Source organism: Panthera tigris, chromosome C2, assembly GCF_018350195.1.
Source record: "Panthera tigris isolate Pti1 chromosome C2, P.tigris_Pti1_mat1.1, whole genome shotgun sequence".
NCBI lineage: Eukaryota > Metazoa > Chordata > Mammalia > Carnivora > Felidae > Panthera > Panthera tigris.
The window spans coordinates 91022068-91044379 of NC_056668.1; the positions used below are offsets into that span (position 1 = coordinate 91022068).

At 36.2% G+C, this 22312-nt stretch overlaps 1 protein-coding gene across 16 annotated transcripts in view; it reads right to left on the reverse strand.

Annotated features, from left to right (window-relative positions):
* NAALADL2 (N-acetylated alpha-linked acidic dipeptidase like 2) overlaps positions 1-22312 on the reverse strand; it is a 1331477-nt gene that overhangs the window by 1214482 nt on the left and 94683 nt on the right. For 13 of the 16 annotated variants that reach the window (XM_042998927.1, XM_042998921.1, XM_042998913.1 and 10 more), the window contains one exon: positions 22032-22094. The gene's annotated coding sequence lies outside the window, so the exon portion shown is untranslated. Of the gene's footprint in view, positions 1-16905; positions 17012-19274; positions 19465-22031; positions 22095-22312 lie in introns of all 16 variants that reach the window. The other 3 variants (XM_042998922.1, XM_042998924.1, XM_042998925.1) reach the window with 3 other exon arrangements.

The window sequence follows — 22312 nt, forward strand, 5'->3', positions numbered from 1 at the left end:
TATTCTTTGGGTAAATACCTAGCAGTGCAATTGCTGGATAATAGGGTAGTTCTCTTTTTAATTTTTGAGGAAGCTCTGCAGTGTTTTCCAGAGTGGCTGCACCAGTTTCCATTTCCACCAACAGTGCAGCCTTGAAAAAGAAAAGCAAAGCTGGAGGCAGCATAATTCCAGACTTTAAGTTATATTACAAAGAAAGTACTGGCACAAAAACAGATACAGAGATCAATGGAACAGAACAGAAAACCAAGAAATGAACCCACAACTATATGGTCAATTAATCTTCAAGAAAGCAGGAAAGACTATCCAGTGGGAAAAAGACAGTCTCTACAACACATAATGTTGGGGAAACTGGAAAGCAACATGCAAAAGAATGAAACTGGAGGCTGTTTCAGATTTCTTCAGGTTTCTTAAACCATACACAAAAATAAATACAAAAGGGATTAAAGACCTAAATGTGAGACCTGGAGCCATAAAAATCCTAGAGGAGAACACAGACAGTAACCTCTTTGACATCAGCCATACCAGCATCCTTCTAGATATGTCTCCTGCAGCAAGGAAAACAAAAGCAAAAATAAACTATTGGGACTTCATCAAAATAAAAAAGTTTTTGCACAGCGAAGGAAACAATCCACAAAACTAAAAGGCAACCAATGGAATGGGAAAAGATATTTGCAAATAACATATCTGATAAAGGGTTAGTACCCAAAATATATATAACTTACAAACTCAATACCCCCCCAAAAAACAATCCACTTATAAAATGGGGAGAAGACACGAATAGACATTTTTCCAAAGCAAACATACAGATGGCCAACAAACACATGAAAAGATGTTCAGTATCATTGATCCTCAGTGAAATACAAATGAAAACTACAATGGGGTATCACCTCAAACTTGTCAGAATGGCTAAAATCAACAGCACAAGGAAAAACAGGTGTTGGCAAGGATGTGGAGAAAGGAGAATATTCACACATTATTGATTTTTAGTAAAAACTCATACCTGGTTCTGCTAGGCATTTATTCATATATCTATTTATCTATCTAATTAAAACTTTTAGGCCAAATAAAATATAATTCTCATCCAGAATGTAAACTTAGTAATTATTAACAAGAAAATTATATTTTATAGTAAAAAGAATAGACTCTTTGAAATTATATTAGGCTCACATTTTTACTTCATCATTCACTAGCCACATCAGTTAAACTTCCTCAGTGTTACCTTCCCTCAGTTATGTATAGGAGATGCTAGGAATAATAATAGGATATCTCCTGTAACTTTAATAGATTAAATATGTCCTTATATGAAAGTGTTCCACCCACCAGAAGGCATTATAGAAAACATGGCATTATTATTAACCTTTACATAACTAATTACTATAATCAGTAATCATAATAACCTTCACTAACATAATGACTACAATGTGCAACTTATTAGAAAACTTTATGCATATTTTTGTTCATCTTCAAAACAACTGTTAAAGATATGTGTGATAATTGGCTCCGGAAGATGGCAGCATAGGAGGACACTAGGCTCACCGCGACCTGCTGATCACTTAGATTCCACCCACATCTTCCTAAATAGCCCAGAAAACCGCCAGAAGACTAGCAGAACTGACTCTCCAGAACCAAGTGTAGACAAGAGGCCCATGGAAGAGGGTAGGAAGGAGAGGTGGTGCGCTACACAGACTGATGGGAGGGAGCCAGGGCGGTGGAGGGGCAGCCCGCCCGGCAAGGCAGAGCCCCGGAGTCTGACTTACAAAAGCGGAGGGCTGGACAGAGTGTGTTCTGACAACCAGCAGGACTTAACATCTGGAACGTTATAAGTCAACAGCTCTGCTCCGAGAGCAAGAGGGCTAGAGGACAATGGGAGGGAGAGCTGTTGAGCCCTGGAGGACAGAGCTCAGCTCCACGGGGAACAAAGGTGCCGCGAAGTGCCATCTCCCTCACCCATCCCCCAGCCCAAATCCCAAAGGGAACCAGTTACCATCAGGGAACTTGCTTGCACCGGGCAAATACCCAACACTGTGCTTCTGTAGATCCATCCCGCCAACAGGTCAGCCTCCCTCCTGGTGCTGCAGGGCCCCTCCCGCAGCGGACCACTGAAAGCAAAGTGAGCTGAGTCTGCCCCTCCTGCCCCTGTGCACCTTGAGGATCCACCCCGGCTAATACGCCAGATCCCATAGAAGCAGCACCCCAGGCCTGGCAGTGTGCAAGTAGCACAGACAAAGGCCATACCACTCCACAGTGAGTCCTGCCCCTGGGAGAGGGGAAGATAAGGTACACACAAGTCTGATTGTGGCCTCAGCGGTGGGCTGGGGACAGACATCAGGTCTGACTACAGCCCTGCCCACCAACACAAGTTACTCCAGACAGCACAGGGGAAGAGCCCTGCAGTTCCGGGACACTCCAGAGACTATCCAAAATGATGAAACTGGAAGAATTCTCCTCAAAAGAAACTCCAGGAAGTAGTGACAGCTAATGAACTGATCAAAAACGATTTAAGCAATATAACAGAAAGTGAATTTAAAATAATAGTCATAAAATTAATCACTGGGCTTGAAAAAGGTATAGAGGAGAGCAGAGAATCTATTGCTACAGAGATCAAGGGACTAAGAAACAGGAGGAGCTAAAAAATGCTATAAATGAGCTGCAAAATAAAATGGAGGCGACCACAGCTCAGATTGAAGAGGCAGAGGAGAGAATAGGTGAATCAGAAGATAAAATTATGGAAAAAGAGGAAGCTGAGAAAAAGAGATAAAAAAAATCCAGGAGTATGAGGGGAAAATTAGAGAACTAAGTGATGCAATGAAATGCAATAATATACGTATAATAGGGATTCCAGAGGAGGAAGAGAGAGGGAAAGGTGCTGAAGGTGTACTTGAAGAAATCATAGCTGAGAACTTCCGGGATCTGGGGAAGGAAAAAAAGCACTGAAATCCAAGAGGCACAAAGAACTCCCTTCAGACGTAACTTGAATCGATCTTCGCACGACATATCATAGTGAAACTGGTAAAATACAAGGATAAAGAGAAAATTCTGAAAGCAGCAAGGGATAAACATGCTCTAACATATAAAGGGAGACATATAAGACTAGTGACAGATCTATCTACTGAAACTTGGCAGGCCAGAAAGGAATGGCAGGAAATCTTCAATGTGATGAACAGAAAAAATATGCAGCCAAGAATCCTTTATCCAGCAAGTCTGTCATTTAGAATAGAAGGAGAGATAAAGGTCTTCCCAAACAAACAAAAACTGAAGGAATTCATCACCACTAAACCAGCCCTACAAGAGATCCTAAGGGGGATCCTGTGAGACAAAGTACCAGAGACATCACTTCAAGCATGAAACCTACAGACATCACAATGACTCTAAACCCATTATCTTTCTATAATAACACTGAACGTAAATGGACTAAATGCTCCAACCAAAAGACAAGGGTATCAGAATGGATAAAAACATAAGACTCATCTATTTGCTCTCTACAAGAGACTCATTTTAGACCTGAGGACACCTTCAGATTGAAAGTGAGGGGATGGAGAACTATCTATCATGCTACTGGAAGTCAAAAGAAAGCTAGAGTAGCCATACTTATATCAGACAAACTAGACTTTAAATTAAAGGCTGTAACAAGAGATGAAGAAGGGCATTATATAATAATTACAGGGTCTATCCATCAGGAAGAGCTAACAATTATAAATGTCTATGTGCAGAATACAGGAGCCCCCAAATATATAAAACAATTAATCACCAACATAAGCAACGTTATTGATAAGAATGTGGTAATTGCAGAGGACTTTAATACTTCACTTACAACAATGGACAGATCATCTAGACACAGGAACAATAAAGAAACAAGGGCCCTGAATGATACATTGGATCAGATGGACTTGACAGATATATTTAGAACTCTGCATCGCAAACCAACAGAATATACTTTCTTCTCGAGTGCACATGGAACATTCTCCAAGATAGATCACATACTGGGTCACAAAACAGCCCTGGAGTAGCCATACTTATATCAGACAAGCTAGACTTTTAAATAAAGTATACATGAATTGAGATCATACCGCGCATACTTTCAGACCACAATGCTATGAAGCTTGAAATCAACCACAGAAAAAGTCTGGAAAACCTCCAAAAGCATGGAGCTTAAAGAACACCCTACTAAAGAATGAATAGGTCAACCAGGCAATTAGAGAAGAAATTAAAAAATATATGGAAACAAATGAAAATGAAAATACAACAATCCAAATGCTTTGGGATGCAGCGAAGGCAGTCCTGAGACGAAAATACACTGCAATCCAGGCCTATCTCAAGAAACAAGAAAAATCCCAAATACAAAATCTAACAGCACATTAAAGGAAATAGAACAGCAAAGACACCCAAACCCAGCAGAAGAAGAGAAATAACAAAGATCAGAGCAGAAATAAACAATATAGAATCTAAAAAACTGTAGAGCAGATCAATGAAACCAAGAGTTGGTTTTTTGAAAAAATAAACAAAATTGATAAACCTCTAGCCAGGCTTCTCATAAAGAAAAGGGAGATGACCCAAATAGATAAAATCATGAATGAAAATGGAATTATTACAACCAATCCCTCAGAAATACAGCAATTATCAGGGAATACTATGAAAAATTATATGCCAACAAACTGGACAACCTGGATGAAATGGACAAATTCCTAAACACCCACACACTTCCAAAACTCAAACAGGAAGAAATAGAAAGCTTGAACAGACCCATAACCAGTGAAGAAATTGATTCAGTTATCAAAAATCTCCCAATAAATAACAGTCCAGGACCAGACGGCTTCCCAGGGGAATTCTATCAGACATTTAAAGCAAAGATAATACCTATCCTTCTCAAGCTGTTCCAAAAAATAGAAAGGGAAGGAAAACTTCCAGACTCATTCTATGAGGCCAGTATTAGTTTGATTCCTAGACCAGACAGAGACCCAGTAAAAAAAAGAGAACTACAAGCCAATATCCCTGATGAATATGGATGCAAAAATTCTCAATAAAATACTAGCAAATCGAATTCAACAGCATATAAAAAGAATTATTCACCATGATCAAGTGGGATTCATTCCCGGGCTGCAGGGCTGGTTCAACATTCGCAAATCAATCAATGTGATACATCACATTAATAAAAGAAAAGATAAGAACCATATGATCCTGTCAATCAATGCAGAAAAAGCATTTGACAAAATTCAGCATCCTTTCTTAATAAAAATCCTTGAGAAAGTCGGGATAGAAGGAACATACTTAAACATCATAAAGCCAAACTGAGAGCTTTCTCCCTGAGATCAGGAACACGACAGGGATGTCCACTCTCACCGCTGTTGTTTAACATAGTGTTGGAAGTGCTAGCATCAGCAATCAGAAAACAAAAGGAAATCAAAGGCATCAAAATTGGCAAAGATGAAGTCAAGCTTTCGCTTTTTGCAGATGACATAATACTATACATGGAAAACCCGACAGACTCCACCAAAAGTCTGCTGGAACTGATACATGAATTCAGCAAAGTCACAGGATACAAAATCAATGTACAGAAATCAGTTGCATTCTTATACACTAATAATGAAGCAACAGAAAGACAAAGTAAGAAACTGATCCCATTCCAACTGCACCAAGAAGCATAAAATACCCAGAAATAAACCTAACCAAAGATGTAAAAGATCTGTATGCTGAAAACTATAGAAAGCTTATGAAGGAAACTGAAGAAGATATAAAGAAATGGAAAAACATTCCGTGCTCATGGATTGGAAGAATAAATATTGTTGAAATGTCAATACTACCCAAAGCTATCTACACATTCAATGTAATCCTAATCAAAATTGCACCAGGACTCTTCTCAAAGCTAGAACAAGCAATCCTAAAATTTGTATGGAACCACAAAAGGCCCCAAATAGCCAAAGTAATTTTGAAGAAAAAGAACAAAGCAGGAGGCATCACAATCCCAGACTTATCCTCTACTATAAAGCTGTAATCATCAAGACAGCATGGTATTGGCACAAAAACAGACACATAGACCAATAGAATAGAATAGAAACCCCAGAACTAGACCCACAAAAGTATGGCCAACTCATCTTTGACAAAGCAGGAAAGAATATCCAATGAAAAAAAGACAGTCTCTTTAACAAATGGTGCTGGGAGAACTGGACAGCAACATGCAGAAGGATGAAACTAGACCACTTTCTTACACCATTCACAAAAACAAACTCAAAATGGATAAAGGACGTGAATGTGAGACAGGAAACCATCAAAATCCTAGAGGAGAAATCAGGAAAAAACCTCTCTGACCTCAGCCGTAGCAATCTCTTACTCGGCACATCCCCAAAGGCAAGGGAATTAAAAGCAAAAATAAACTATTGGGACCTTATGAAGATAAAAAGCTTCTGCACAGCAAAGGAAACAATCAACAAAACTAAAAGGCAACCAACGGAATGGGAAAAGATATTTGCAAATGACATATCGGACAAAGAGCTAGTATCCAAAATCTATAAAGAGCTCACCAAACTCCACACCCGAAAAACAAATAATCCAGTGAAGAAATGGGCAGAAAACATGAATGGACACTTCTCTAAAGAAGATATCCAGATGGCCAATAGGCACATAAAAAGATGCTTAACGTTGCTCCTCATCAGGGAAATAAAAATCAAAACCACACTCAGATATCACCTCATGCCAGTCAGAGTGGCTAAAATGAACAAATTAGGAGACTATAGATGCTGGAGAGGATGTGGAGAAACAGGAACCCTCTTGCACTGTTGGTGGGAATGCCAACTGGTACAGCCATTCTGGAAAACAGTGTGGAGGTTCCTCAAAAAATTAAAAATAGATCTATCTATCCTATGACCCAGCAATAGCACTGCTAGGAATTTATCCAAGGGATACAGGAGTACTGATGCATAGGGGCACTTGTACCCCAATGTTTACAGCAGCACCTTCAACAATAGCCAGATTATGGAAAGAGCCTAAATGTCCATCAACTGACAAATGGATAAAGAAATTGTGGTTTATATACACAATGGAATACTACGTGGCAATGAGAAAGAATGCAATACGGCCTTTTGTAGCAACGTGGATGGAACTGGAGAGTGTTATGCTGAGTGAAATAAGTACTACAGAGAAAGACAGATACCATATGTTTTCACTCTTATGTGGATCCTGAGAAACTTAACAGAAGTCCATGGGGGAGGGGAAGAAAAACAAAAGAGGTTAGAGAGGGAGATAGCCAAAGCATAAGAGACTCTTAAAAACTGAGAACAAACTGAGGGTTGATGGGGGGTGGAGGGAGGGGAGGATGGGTGATTGGTATTGAGGAGAGCACCTTTTGGGATGAGCACTGGGTGTTGTGTGGAAACCAATTTGACAATAAATGTCATAATAAATAAATAAATAAATAAATAAATAAATAAATAAATGAGTGTTAGTGTTTTTATTTTGCATAGGAGAAAACCAAGGCTCAAAACACTTAAGAAACTGACCCAAATATACATCATGTGGCAGTGGGAGAATTTGAACCAAGGACTATGGATGCCAAAGCCTATGTCTTTTGCACCACACCAGACTTTCAAAATAGAGTTCAGCATCTCCCACTGAACGTCAGTAACATAGCTCCTGAAAAGCAGATATGAAAAAGCTAACCAGTAGTTGTTCTTTTTTTTCCTGCTGCATTAAATAGGAAATACTAGTATATGTTACACTTAACCCCAATATGCAATATATTTCATAAATCACAGTAACTCTAAGTAGTAGACTAATATAGTTGAATATGAAGTGCTTAAAACTTTGCTTCCTGATTACTGAGTGATTAATACAACAGTTAACTAAGAGTTGATTTGGATGCAATATCATGACCTCTCAATATCAGCCACTCAACAAGCACATCACTTTTGTTGATAAGCAGCATGTTTTCTGGAGAGGGTGTACCTGATCCTGACATTATTTTTTTTTAATTAATTTATTTATTTATTTTGAGAGAGACAGCATGCATGCAAGGGAAGCGTAGAAAGAGAGGGGAGAGAGAATCCCATGGAGGCTCCACACTGTCAGCACAGAGGGAACCAGATATGGGGCTCAAACTCACAAACAATAAGAGCATGATCTGAGCCAAAACAAAAGTTGGACATTTAACCAACTGAGCTACCAAGGTACCCCATGATTCTGATATTCTAACAACTATATCCGGGTCTTTTCAAACGTCATTTTATCCAAAATCATGTAGTAAGTGTAGATAAATATAACTTCTCCCTATGTAAACATCAGCTAAAAATGTATTTGAAGAATATGTAAAAGTCCTCAATATCTGAAGATAGATTGACTATGCACTGAGGATACATGAACCTGGGAGATATTTTATAAGGAACATCTTATATGTCATATCATACATCAGTACAAAAAAGTCTGCATCATTAAATAATTCACCAATAGAAAACTAAATGAACTTATTTCTGTTTAAAGTCAAGGGCAGACCTGGGTGGCTCAGTCAGTTAAGCATCTGACTTTGGCTCAGGCCACGATCTCACAGTTCATGAGTTCAAGCCCCGTGTTGGGCTCTGTGATGACAGCTCAGAGCCTGGAGCCTGTTTCGGATTCTGTGTCTCCTTCTCCATCTCTGCCTGCCCCCCTGCTTGCAATCCATGTATCTCTCTCAAAAATAAACCAACATTTTTAAATTTTTTTGTAAATGAAGTTAAGGGCAGGATGAAACATCTAGACTTTTGTCAAAAATAAAGTATGTAATATTTAAAACACATACACGCTCTGAAATCTGGTGTAATTAAAGTCATAGTTTTTATAAGCAATCCACAGTTAATAGATAAAAATAGAGAGTACTAAACAACATTCATGTTATTACATAAATTTTACGACTATTCAAAATGTTATAAACTATCTATTGGATCCTCTGCTTATTTAAGGGAAAAAAGTGAATGTCTACCCCAAAAAGATGAACAACACAGTAAAATTTCCTTTTTGAAAAAAATGTTCAATTGGACACATTGTAAGCATACACTTTATACACTTATGCCTTTACCCTAGATAATACAGATGAATGATCTAAAGATAAAGACTGTCAGTGTTTTCAATTGTCTTTTTTACATAAACTAAATTTCATTTAAATTATCCTTTTTTTCTCTGAACATGCTAAAAAAAAAAAAGAAAGAAAAAGAAAAAGTAGCTCCTTAACAAAGGGGATGAAAACAAGTCAGTAGCTTTAATTAGACCTTTTCTTTTAATTGTGTTGCAGGATGAGACTATTAGAAAACTTTTTTTTCTTTGATAATGTGTATGATGTAAACATGCGGTAGCATTAAAACTGTGAGAAGACTACCAAATGGGAAAATAGCATCACATATAGGATTTGGGTCCAGGGGGAACCAAAGTAGATGACAGTTGTGAGGCAGATCAGGAGTTGCAATTAAAAAAGTCATTCCCCAGAGCACTGAGGCCACTTATTTGGTCCACCTCATTTCTGTGAATAAAAATGCAAAATCATCTAAAATATTAAAGTTAAAAGCATTCTTCCAAAATTTTAAACTAACAAATATGATAATTCATTATCATATTTAGTTAGACCAAACAGAAAATTCTTTCACCTATGGGGTTGACAGTGTCAATATCAGAAAACTGTGAGTCATTTAATTTACCACATTAAATGAACCTGTGTCAAAGATGTTCCTTTTCTCTGACCTTAAGCACTACTTTTACATTGCTGCTTAATGAAAGAAATCTGTCAAAATTTCATTGTATTTATATAAAATACCCGCCAATATGTTTCATAATTCCATTTTTTTTTTATTTTTTTTTTAACGTTTTATTTATTTTTGAGACAGAGAGAGACAGAGCATGAATGGGGGAGGGTCAGAGAGAGGGAGACACAGAATCTGAAACAGGCTCCAGGCTCTGAGCTGTCAGCACAGGGGCCCGATGCGGGGCTCGAACTCACGGACCACGAGATCGTGACCTGAGCCGAAGTCGGCGCTCAACCGACTGAGCCACCCAGGCGCCCCAGTATAATTCCATTTTTTAATAAAGTAAGGAAGACTTTAGCTCTTAGATGCTTAATAAATGTTTGCACAGTGATTACAGAAAGAAAATACACATTTTGTTCTTTTTGAATATTCAAGAACACAGTGTCTACTGCCCACCCTTACCAGAACTATTTAACTTAGTCAAATTATGTGGCTTTGAATTTAAAAATACATACATTTTAAAATCGTCATTAAAAAATGTCATTAAAATTGTGTTCACAGAACTGGCAACGCCACTTATTACATTTCTATTCTGGAAAAATTCAATACACCTGAGATTCATCAAAATGCAAGTAATGTCTAGATCCTACCCATTTCATCCCATCTCAACACCATGCGTATACTAATTCTTATTTCCTAAAGAGTTTTATAGATAGTGCAAAGAGAGCCCAGGTGTTTAAAATCACTGTAATTAGTAATTAAATTACACAAAATGACTGTTTACCTAAAAAAAAAAGTCTAAAACCTAGACCAGTATTAATTACAGGTAATCAAGATGATTTTCCCTTTACTGTTTACTCATAAAACCCAGTTATACACCTTTAACTTTTCTCATATAGAACATTTGTCACTAGGAAACCTTTAATAGATTTTTTACAAAATATTTCAGAAATCAGTTCCAATTTGTGTATGAATCGTATCTAAAGTTACACTGTAAATAAAAATGCACAATAAATTTGAAATGTACAATAGTGACTTAAATAATATTTATGACAAGCCAATGATGAGTTGTTAAGGTATAGAAAGTGAAGGTAGGGAACACAAGAAAAGAAGCAATAAAGATGACAGGAGTCAGCACCTTTTCCTAAATTAGAAAATTCTTAAAGACAATCTAGTGCAGTAAAGAGCCTAAATCCTTACCCTTTATCGCAATCCCCAGATGATGATATGATCACAAGGAAGAACCAAAGAACCCTTAGTTTCACTTACTCTCAACAGCAAAAAGACCAGAGAAAGTTTTTCTCTTTAAGTGTTTTCAAAGATTATATACTTTTATTATTATTAAAGTAATACATAGCTATTTTAGGAAATCTGGAAACTACACAGTAACACCCATGAGAAAATGTAAATTGCCTATAATTCTAGAATCTAGAGACAAATACTATGTGCAGTTTGGTGTATTTTCTTCTACCAAACTTCTTCTTTCTTTTTTTCTATGCATATGTACATAAGTTTTGACCTACTTTGCACCATACTTTGGGCACAATTTGGCATTCTGCTTTTTCACATAACACACCAGACATTTCCTTATGGTATTTTAAGTATGCTTTGAAAGCATCATGTTTCAGAGTTACATAATACTCCAACATATGGCTTCCCCATAATTTATTTAAAAGTTGTCCCATTGTGAGAAGTTAGGTTGTTTCTAATTTTATGTTTGCCTATTTGATAATGGATATAATTTTGAAGATTTATCTGTAGTTTTATCTATGCTTCTGATCTCCTCCTATACAAAAAGATTTCTACAATTAGATGTCTAAGTCAGAGGTAACAACTTTTTAAAGGCTATTGATATATATATATTACCAAACTGCTTTCTCAAAAGACTACATATTTTTCATGTGACTCTCTGGTTTATGAAGGTGATTCCTTTTCCACTTACAGCTTTATGCTTTAAGAATGTGGTGACATCAGTGAAGTATTTCTAATTCCTTTATAATTTACTATTCTAACATTTTGTTTAAATGCTATAAACTGAAAAGCTTCAGAGAGCATTTCAAAATGTACTTACACTCATGTTACTTGCAATATGCAGTTTAAAAAGTTCTTACTAACTTCACCAAACTTTACCATAATACCACTTGACTCAGAACTGTAGCTTCAGAAAAGCAAAAATAAAATTAAGCTATGATATCTTAGAAAGAGCATGAGATTTTCAACCTTACAGACCTGAAGAAAACACAGAATATTGTACCTAATGAGATATGTAACCTTAGAAAATTGTTTTACCCCATTTGATTCTGTTTCTCCAACACTAAAATGGAGCAATGTCTACTCTTCCGGATTGTCGTATGAAGTGTGTGTGTGTGTGTGTGTGTGTGTGTGTGTGTGTGTGTGTGTGTGTGTGTCATGAGATACTGAAAAGGAAAAGGCTTGCCCATCACCATTCTGTACATTCTATAGTTATAGGACACAAATCCCACTTTAGCATAAAGTTATTAGCTTTTAGTGTTTCATTCTTAAAATAGTCCTTTATAGACTATCAAACATGTGAGGAATGCTTCCAACATAAAAGACAGTAAAACAAACAAAAAAGGGAACCAGAGGGAAAAAGACTAAGCAGAGTGAGAAAGACTTCAACAAAATATAATACAGTGTACCATAAAACAAGAACAGAATGCCAAAAAATAGAAATAATCACAGAATAAAGAGTTCTTAAAAGTTACAAAAATAATAATAAAAGATGAAATTTTAAAAAAGAAGCACCAGAAACAAAAAGAAATAGAAAGTAACAGGGGAAAAAAAAAGAAAAATATCTGAGAATTAATCCAGGATAGCTACAATTTTCTCCAATAGGAGTTGCAGAAATAAAGAGAGACATCAGAGGAAAGAAAATCACAATAATAAAATAGCAATAACAATAATGAGAAGAACCCCAAAATCATCAAACTAAAAGACAAGTTTGAAAAAGCACATAGATGCCCAAAAAAGAGACCGTGAAATTTCCTGAGAAAAGCAGTACCAACCATCAGCATGGCCTCTGACTTCCCAGCAGAAATATCACAAGATAATAGAGGCTTACAAATTCTGAGAAGAATCTGCCTGTGCTCACCCAAACTATCAATCAAGCATAAGGGGAGAATAAAGACATTTCAAACATGTAAGGAGTCAAAAAATTTTCCCAAACCCTCTTTCTTAGAAACCCACGAGAGGCAGAAATAAGATAAAGGCAACACAGGATCCTAAAACCGAAAGCAGAACAGAAAAGTTGTGGGATGACAGTGGTACCTGGGCAAGAAATAACAGTTAAAACTGATGCAGGAGATGGGGCACCTGGGTGGCTCAGTCAGTTAAGCGCCTGACTTCAGCTCACCTCATGATCTCACGGTTCTCCCAGTTCATAGGTTCAAGCCCTGCATTGGGCTCTGTGCTGACAGCTCAGCGCCTGGAGCCTGCTTCCGATTCTGTCTCCCTCTCTCTCTGCCCCTCCCCTGCTCTCACTCGGTCTCTCTTTCTCTCTCTCATATACATATAAACATTAAAAAAAATTTTTTTTTAATGATGCAAGAGAATGAAGGGACACAACAGGAATATTTCCAGGGCAAAAACAAGAACAGTTTAATGTAGCTAATAATTATTTTATAAACTTTTCCTAAATACATTCCATTCTTCACTCTCAACCTTTCTCTCTCTCCCCACCAAGCTCCAGGAGTTTATTTTGCTGGTGTTTCAAAAGAACACTTTTTTCTTAGTTTCTTCTGGGATCTCTCACTGTTCTCATTTCCTCAGGACCAAAGTTCTTTACTTCAGCCCCTGCCTTCAATAACAAGGCATTAAAGGACCTGCTTTCCTGAGAACAACAAAGATCATTTAATAATGCTATTGATAGCCACTTAATAGCCCTGTTATAGAACACTGGGGAACAAATAACAACAGACACATATAAAATGTATAAAGAAAAGTATGTGAGACAGAAAAAAACAATCATAATGCATGTACTGGTTCAGAAGTAAACAATACTCAGTGATTACAAATGTAAAAACCATTAATTTAACAGTCAACTGTGATATAACTTTCTAATTAAAATGGAGGGTAATTTGGATAGCTGGGATGTGATCTTAGAAAAATAAAGTCTCAACCAACAAAACAAGAAGTCAATGGATAATAACAATTTATAAATTAAGAGATAACTACATAAGCACAGAGCTATCAGAAGAAAAACTTGGAACAGCTGAAACTCATCTCTTAGGAGTAGGAATGGACAGAGGTAGTAGCAGGTTGCTATGTTTTTGGGTTTTGTTTTTTGTTTTTTTGTTTTGTTTTTTTCATTTTAAGCCTATATAAGTTTTAAACTGTTTGGAGAATACTTACATAAAATGATTTAAAAATAAAACACAGCCTAAACTTTTGTTGTTTAAGAAGGAAAACTTGGAGAGGCACCTCCAAGTTGCTTACGCATCTGACTTCATCTCAGGTTATGATCTCACTTTTGGTGAGTTCAAGCCCCGTGTCAGGCTCTATGCTGACAGCTCAGAGCCTGGAGCCTCCAGATTCTGTGTCTCCCTCTCTTTGCCCCTCCCCGGCTCTCACCTGTGTGCATTCTCTCTCTCTTTCTCTCTAATTAAACATTAAAAACAATTTTTCTAAATAAATTTTAAGAAGGAAAACTTGGAAAGAGAGGACAGAGAAACAGACCTAAGTGAGGGAAAGGGAGAGGAAAAGAATGAAGTAAAAGCAAAAGAGACACTATAGAGAGAGGATCTATAAAACACCTCAGAAAGTAGCTTTCTCAAAATGTTTTTCGTTAAATGCAAAAGAAGTAATCAAAGTAATTTAACCTGATTGCTAATTACTATCTCTGGAATGTGTTAATTATTGTACTATATTTGTAAATAAGAAATAAGCATCAGTAAAATAGCTTAATTATTTACACTGTATTTCTTCATTCACTCTCCCATCATATCCTAATTTGGCCTACTCTTCTTACACACAGATGTCCCAACTCCTTCCCGGACAACCATCCTGCCTCTTACTGGTTCCTTCCACAGAAGACCTTTCTTCATAATGGCACACCCAGCTCAAGAACTTAACACTGCCCATTGCCTAGGTTTAAAGTACTCTACCTGGCTGTGAAATCCTGACACTGCTTACTTCTCTTCAAATCCAGTACCTGCCCAGGACAAATCCTCTGTTCCAGTCACTAAGGTCTTCTCGCACTGCCATTCTCCCTGGTGTTACTACCAAAGGACTACTTTTATAGTTCATTCTATTGGTCATCCCAGAAAGGTTTCTATTTACCTGTCTCATTTACCAAAAATCTCCTCATCTGTCACAGTCCAGTCAAGTCATATTGACTTCAAAACATGCCTTCTCTGAAAATTCCACAGCACACATATTTAACTCTTATCTAATGGCTTTGACAAACACTGCTTCCACTTCATATTAGCACCTATTTAAATATGTTCCTATCCCCAATTTTGTCTTATTTTTTCATTGCCAGTTTTGTTTTCCTATTATTATAGACAGTTGTGCAGCAGGAAACATACAGAATGCCACATTCTATAACTAAAATCATAAATGGAGTCCAGTACAGCTTTTTGACTGCTTAAAATATATATTTCTTAGCATATGGTGCATTTTCATACACATGCCACATACTCAGGATATACTGAATGGTTCACTGACCAACCCACTTTAAATTTACTAAATAAACATACTGTACTTATACAGTTGTCAAATCCCTAGATTATCCTTCATGTTATTTAATTATTGCCTTTTATCTTTCTGACCTGAATCTGTACTTTAGCACATATCAATCAATGTTGTCACACATTCCAACTTTCTAATTTAGAAGCAATTAGATCATTATGTAAAAAATTCACAAAAGATTATTCAGATATCTGGTAATCAAAAATAATCTGTTACTCGGGGCGCCTGGGTGGCTCAGTCGGTTAAGCGTCTGACTTCAGCTCAGGTCATGATCTCACGGTCCGTGAGTTCGAGCCCCGCGTCGGGCTCTGGGCTGATGGCTCAGAGCCTGGAGCCTGCTTCTGGTTCTGTGTCTCCCTCTCTCTCTGCCCCTCCCCCGTTCATGCTCTGTCTGTCTGTCTCAAAAATAAATAAACGTTTAAAAAAATTAAAAAAAAATAATAATCTGTTACAAAAATTCTTTACTAAAGTCTCTTCATAATTTTTAGTGTGCTTCATTCCAAGTTAAAATGAAATGGGTTTAAAAACAAATGGAATGTGGAGGATGGTGTAATAGGTATTGAGAGGAAGGAGCCTCTGAAAAGTTTTCTTTGAAATTCATGTTACCTGAATTTTAATATTTTAGGAATAAATATCCAATAAAAGTTTGGAATTAAAGAAGAACAATATGGTAAGAGTAAAAAAAAATATGTGAGAAAAGCTTTGTAGAGTTCTGTGTGCAAAACCTTACTTACAGTAGAATAAGTATGTGTCCCAAACAGAAACTGTTATTCCTGTTTTGAGAGATGTTTTATTTTAACTCTCCCCTTCCATACCCATATGGCAAATAGTACATAGATGGGCCACAACTACTAACAGAAGAAAATTCTATCAAATTTTCAAGAGAGAAATTCAAAATACCTATTATTAAGAAAACCCATATGTGAAGTCCCTAGTATCCAGGCAACAAGTTGTCATGAGCCATGCTGTATTGCTGGGAAAGGCTTTGTCCTAATGCAAACAAAACAAAATAAAAACGTACTCCTGAAAATCTGCATAGCTATATTAATGAAAAAGAGAAGCCAAATTGGGCATGTTAGCATGAACAGACGTTCAATAAACAGTAATGGAATGGAGGAGATTTATACCCCTTTGTCGAGACAATTAAAAACAATTAAAGTTATCCTTGTCAACAGTCAGCTTCTAATGTTGTGTGCAAAATTCACAAGAGGTCTTCCTGCCAATAATATATTTGACTATCAAAGCTTTGACAGAAAACTGTTTTGCTTTGTCCTACTTCTTCTCCAAGTTTTTTAACAATTGTCTTTGGTAACTTAAGAAGAAAATTTGGCACAGAGATTTTGTTAAAATGTACATTAAGGCTGCCTGCCAAGGTAATAGTATAGAACAGGTGCTGTCAGAGCCAGAAGGTGAAAGCAAAAGAAGGAAACCAATAGACAGAACGAGCATAGGAAATGACCCCAAAACAAGGCAGCCTGTGCTTCATACTGTTACCAACACCTGGTCCAGCCGGAAGCCATCCTTCGGCCACTCGTCCAGCTTACAGTTGTTTACACATCCCACTGGCAGGCTTGGCTACATCTTCTGCCTTTTTTTTCTTCTTACTAAAAGAAATTCTATTTTGTGAACTTTTGATTCCCTACTTTTGATTCCCTACTTCCAATATATAATGAGTTAGTGATTTTTCTGATTTGTTTGAGCTCTTATGATACAGCCAGGAAATAACCATTTTTGTCTTACTAGAAATTCCTATTTATTGTTAAAGTTTGTACACTTATAAATGTTAAGACATTATGGATTTGGGGCTGATATCCTTGGGCTCTTTTACACATTAAGAAAATTACAGATGATCCCTGATTTACAAAGTCTCATGATATTGCAACTTTAAGATGATACAAAAGGGATGTACATTCAGTAGAAACTGTACTTCACATTTTGATATTTGATCTTTTTCTGGGCTAGCAATATGCTGTATGATATTCCCTTGTGATTCTGGGCAAAGGCAGAGACTTGCAACTTCCAGTCAGACATGCAATCACAAGGGTAAATGACCCATATGCTTACAACCATTCTGCTATCCATATAGCAATTCTGTTTTTCACTTTCAGGACCACATGTAATGAATTACATGAGCTATTCAATACTTTATTATAAAACAGGCTTTAGTTAGATCATTTTGTCCAAATATAGGTTAATGTAAGTGTTCTGCACACATTTAAAGTAGGGTAAGCTAAGGGGCACCTCGATGGCTCAGTCGGTTAAGCATCCAACTTTGGCTCAGGTCATGATCTTGCAGTTCGTGAGTTCAAGCCCCGCATCAGGCTCTGTGCTGACAGCTCAGAGCCTGGAACCTACTTCTGATTCTGTGTCTCCCTCTCTCTGCCCCTCCCTTGCTCATTCTCTCTCTCTCTCCTTCAAAGAATAAAGAAACATTTAAAAAACTATTTTTTTTAAGTAGGTTAGGCTAAGCTATGATGTTTGGTAAGTTAAGTGCATTAAATGCATTTTAGACAGGTTATTTTTCAACTTAACGATGGGTTTATTGGGATGTAACCCCATCAAAAGTAGAAGATCTGTAACCAAATTTTTATTTTATATATTAGAAACCTATAGTTGTTAAAGACAGAGGGTCATGTTTTTGCTAAAAAAAAAAAAAAAAAAAAACCATATTTTAGAGGGATTATAAAGACATTTAGAATGCCTTTGTGGTTCACCTTTAATCTCTTCATTTGTTTGTCTATTTCACTTGGACCAGCTTTAGATCAGATGCAGGACTGCTAAACTGAGACTGGATAACAAGAGGTAGCTTATATCAAATGTTGACATAGGAGGTGTGGGGAAGCAAATTCCTACACTAAATATTCCTAAAATTAAATCCATAATACGTATTGTGTCTGTGTGTTATGAACCCCTAGGCCTCAACTGTAGGAAAGGAAATCTTTTTGCCTTCTGCCCATCATAACTTGTTGGCCAGGGCTCTGTAAATGAGACTGACAAAAGAGAGATTAATAAGAGAAAACCAAACAAAAATTCATTAACATGTGCATTGGACATACACAAGACAGTACTTAGAGATGAGTAATTCAAAGATAAGGTTAGAATTTGGGGTCTATATATCTAACTTGCTAAGGGAAAGGAAGCAGGAGAAAGGGAACCTTGGAAAAGTAATCACTATTTGGAAAAATAAATGGGCCTTTAGGAAAATAAATGAAGGATGTGACAGCATTGTGGTAGTATCTGTTAGGGTGTGGTAATCTTAGAGTTTCTTTGCAGAAAGGGATGTAATGACTTTGAGTTCTTTTTGGAAGTCTCTGTGTTTAGGCAGATAAGGGATTTCAGGAACTCAAATACCTTCAGCTCAAAATAACTCTTATGCCAAAGAGGCAAAATCAGACATGGCATATCCTGATCCCCTCCACAACATTCCCCAGTTTTATTGCTCTCACTTCTGCTTCTTTACTACTCTTAATTTACTTTTCTACTCTTAATTTCTACTCCTCATTTTATTTGTTTTATTTGGGTATTCTTAGCCTGTATTTTGACTGATAGCAAGCCAGATAAATGTCTATTAATCCATCACACTAGGCAGCATTTCTTTGAGAAGTGCCTCTTCTTCATTTTGCAAAATGTTGTCATTACCCTATGGACAATAGGTTACATTAACACCATATGGCATCCTTGTTTATATTTTCTTTATTGCTTAAATATTCTATATGGTTAGGTTTTGTACTTTTAAAGGTTATTTTTAGTTTTGGGGAAAAAACATAATTTAAATATTCTGCCAAAATTATTGGGTTTATTGAAACTACTAGTTTGTATCTCCTTATCCTTACGGCACTAAAAAGACATGAAAGCTGATATCCTTACTCTGTGCAGCTTTGGGTGGGTGTTCACAATCTTTCCAGAATTACATGTGGTCATGCCAAAAAAATTTTCAGAAATACTCCACTGGTCTCAAAGGACAATCCAGCAGAAAAATGACCATAAAACAGGACATTTAAAGGAATAATGCCAGAAAAGCTGGTCAAAGAAAAGTCTGTAGAATGGAGAACTGCCCCTGTTAAAGTGGTAAGAAATATAGAATCTATGTTTATAACTGAACCCAAAATGTCCACATTATACAATAATATACAGTTGACCTTTGAACAATATGGGCTTGAACTATGCAGGTCCACTTATACATAGTTCCATAAATGTATTTTCTCTTCCTTATCATTTCAACAACACTTTCTTTTTTATACTTTACTTTATTCTAAGAATATAGTGTAAAATACATATAACATACAAAATATGTGGTAATGAACTATTTATGTTATCGCTAAGGCTTCCAGTCAGCACCAAGTTATTGGCAGTTAATTTTGAGGAAGTTGAAAGTTATACACACATTTTCAACCACCTGGGGCACGACTCCCTAGGTCAACTGTACACTAAAGTACTTTTGTGATTTGTTAATCACCATAATTTTTTAAATAATTTATTTATCTAAGTAATCTCTACATCTAACATGGGGCTCAAATTCATGACCCCAGATCAAGAGTCATATGCTCTTCTGACCAAGTCATCCAGGCACTGCCCCCCCATCACCATAATATTTAAAGTCCTTATTAAGTTATTTTTGCTTAAAAAACAAATAAAATTTATCCTCTTTATTTGTTATCTTAAAATATATAAAAAGTGTAACCAAAGTTACCATTCCATCTCTCTCATTACAAAAGAATTACATAATGCATTTTAACATTTATAATGTATTTATAAGCTTTTATAATGTATGTTAACTAATGTATTTTCTAGAGTTAGAAAATGAATAAATTAAAATTGGTTATATTGTTTATTTCTTCTTTTGCTAAAAATCATTTTCTTCACTTATTCTTAGTTTCCTCCAAAACTTTTTTAGACTGTTTAAAGAGAATTCATTGACATTTTTTATTTACAAATTGACATGTTATTTATTGTTAAAATTGCATTCCATACGGATTTACTTTGATGGAACATCTTATTATGAATCAAAAAGTAAGGAGGAGATGTGGAAAAGAATTTTACCATTTGTGACAACTGATCAGGGAAAGAAGGAGTCATAAGTGGTGAGTCTTTGAAGGAAGCCCCTGGTAGGCCAACTTATCCATTTTCCAGAGTTTTACATTTAATTCTGTCATCCCACACTATAAATATTGAGAGCCTCCTATGTGCAAAGTACTAAAATAGATCCTGAGAAAACACGGTGAATTAACCCAGGTTCTTGCTTCTAAAGACCTTATATTCTAATAAAAACATTTATATAGGTGTGAAGGAGGAAGATGACCTCCTTTATTATGCACAGTAACTAGTGCTGTGAGAATTTGACCAGCCGGATTTGAAGAGAACATCCAATATCAGATGAAGTCTTTCTAATTTAACTGCCACTATTCATAATTATATCTAAATTCCTAAGCATGGCTAAGCATGGCTCATGAGGACATTCATGATCTGCCTCATGCTTAATTCTTTATAGACATATCACGCTATCTTAAATACTCTACTTCAGACATTACAAACCACTCTGCAACTACAACTTAATCTTCCTCCACCTTCTACTGACACATCACTCCCTGAGCATCCATCTCGCGTCTGGCTTAGGTGCTCACTGCATTTATCCTACTGTACCCCATGCTTTCCCCTATTGTTTTCATTCATTATACTACCTTGTATTTGCCTATTTTTTGACTGACTGCCACTACATTGTGAGGTCTTGAGAAGCAGATACAAATTCTTCACCATCATGTCGTCAATATAAAGTAAATGGCACATAATAAGTGTTCAATAAATATTTGTTGAATGAATGAGTGAATTAGTTCAACTTCTATTTCCAAGAGAAACAGAATATTACTAATTGGTCCATTCCATGATCTTTCAAGTAGAAAGCTAAATAATCTCAAATGACGGCACAATCTCTAACCAATTATACTGATTAAAATCTCTTAAAGTATAATTATATGAAGATTTACTTTACTTTAATTTCATATCCATAATAAAAAAAGCTGCTAGCAATTTGTAATTAGTTCCTTTTTTTTCCAAATCCATATTAACTCAGAATTCAAGTACCACTATGATACATTTATGGAAGATAATTTGTGTAACTGCTTAGCACAGTACGTGGCGCAGTACAAGACCTCAATAATGTTAGCATGATGGCAGGAGTGCACAATAGTGGACTGGTTTAGGGTGATGACAAAAATGAATATGTATCAATGATATTATGTACAAATTATACGAAAGACATGTATTCAAGATTATATTATAAAAATGATAAAAATTTAGACAGATTTCAAAATACAAGAAATGCATTGCCATATTACTTCCTTACAAGTAATATGGTTATTAGCATTATTATTAGATTAAGCATGATAACAGCAAACCATTGTACTGGAGAAGAGAATGTGAAATATAATTGCATAATTTTACAGTGCTTTGTAATGCATGGAATAATTCTCTCCAATGTCCAAAAATGTAAGTAAACAATATTGACATCTGAATACTTTTGACAAAAACAGCAGTTATAGAGAAAAAGAGGGGAAAGGCTTTTATATTCTCTTAACTGTTCAAACGGTTTTACAAATATTTGTAAAAAGTCACCAATAGAGGGCTTACCTGGGGTCAAATGAGAGAGGCCCTAAACCATCAAAAGTTATTTCCAGTGTCCAGCTGGGAGATCTAAAACAGAGAATAACAAAGACAGTTTGTGACAAAGCTGACACACAGTATTCTGGAAGGAGTGAAATCAATTGTGACATTTTTCATTTATTTGTAAATGCCTCTTTGGCAGTACACTCACTCAAAACGACAGTTGATTCTTACAGAATAGGGGAGGTGATGGTAAAATAGAGAAATCCTGACAGTTGCTTTAATGAGATTCTGTATTAGGGCTACAC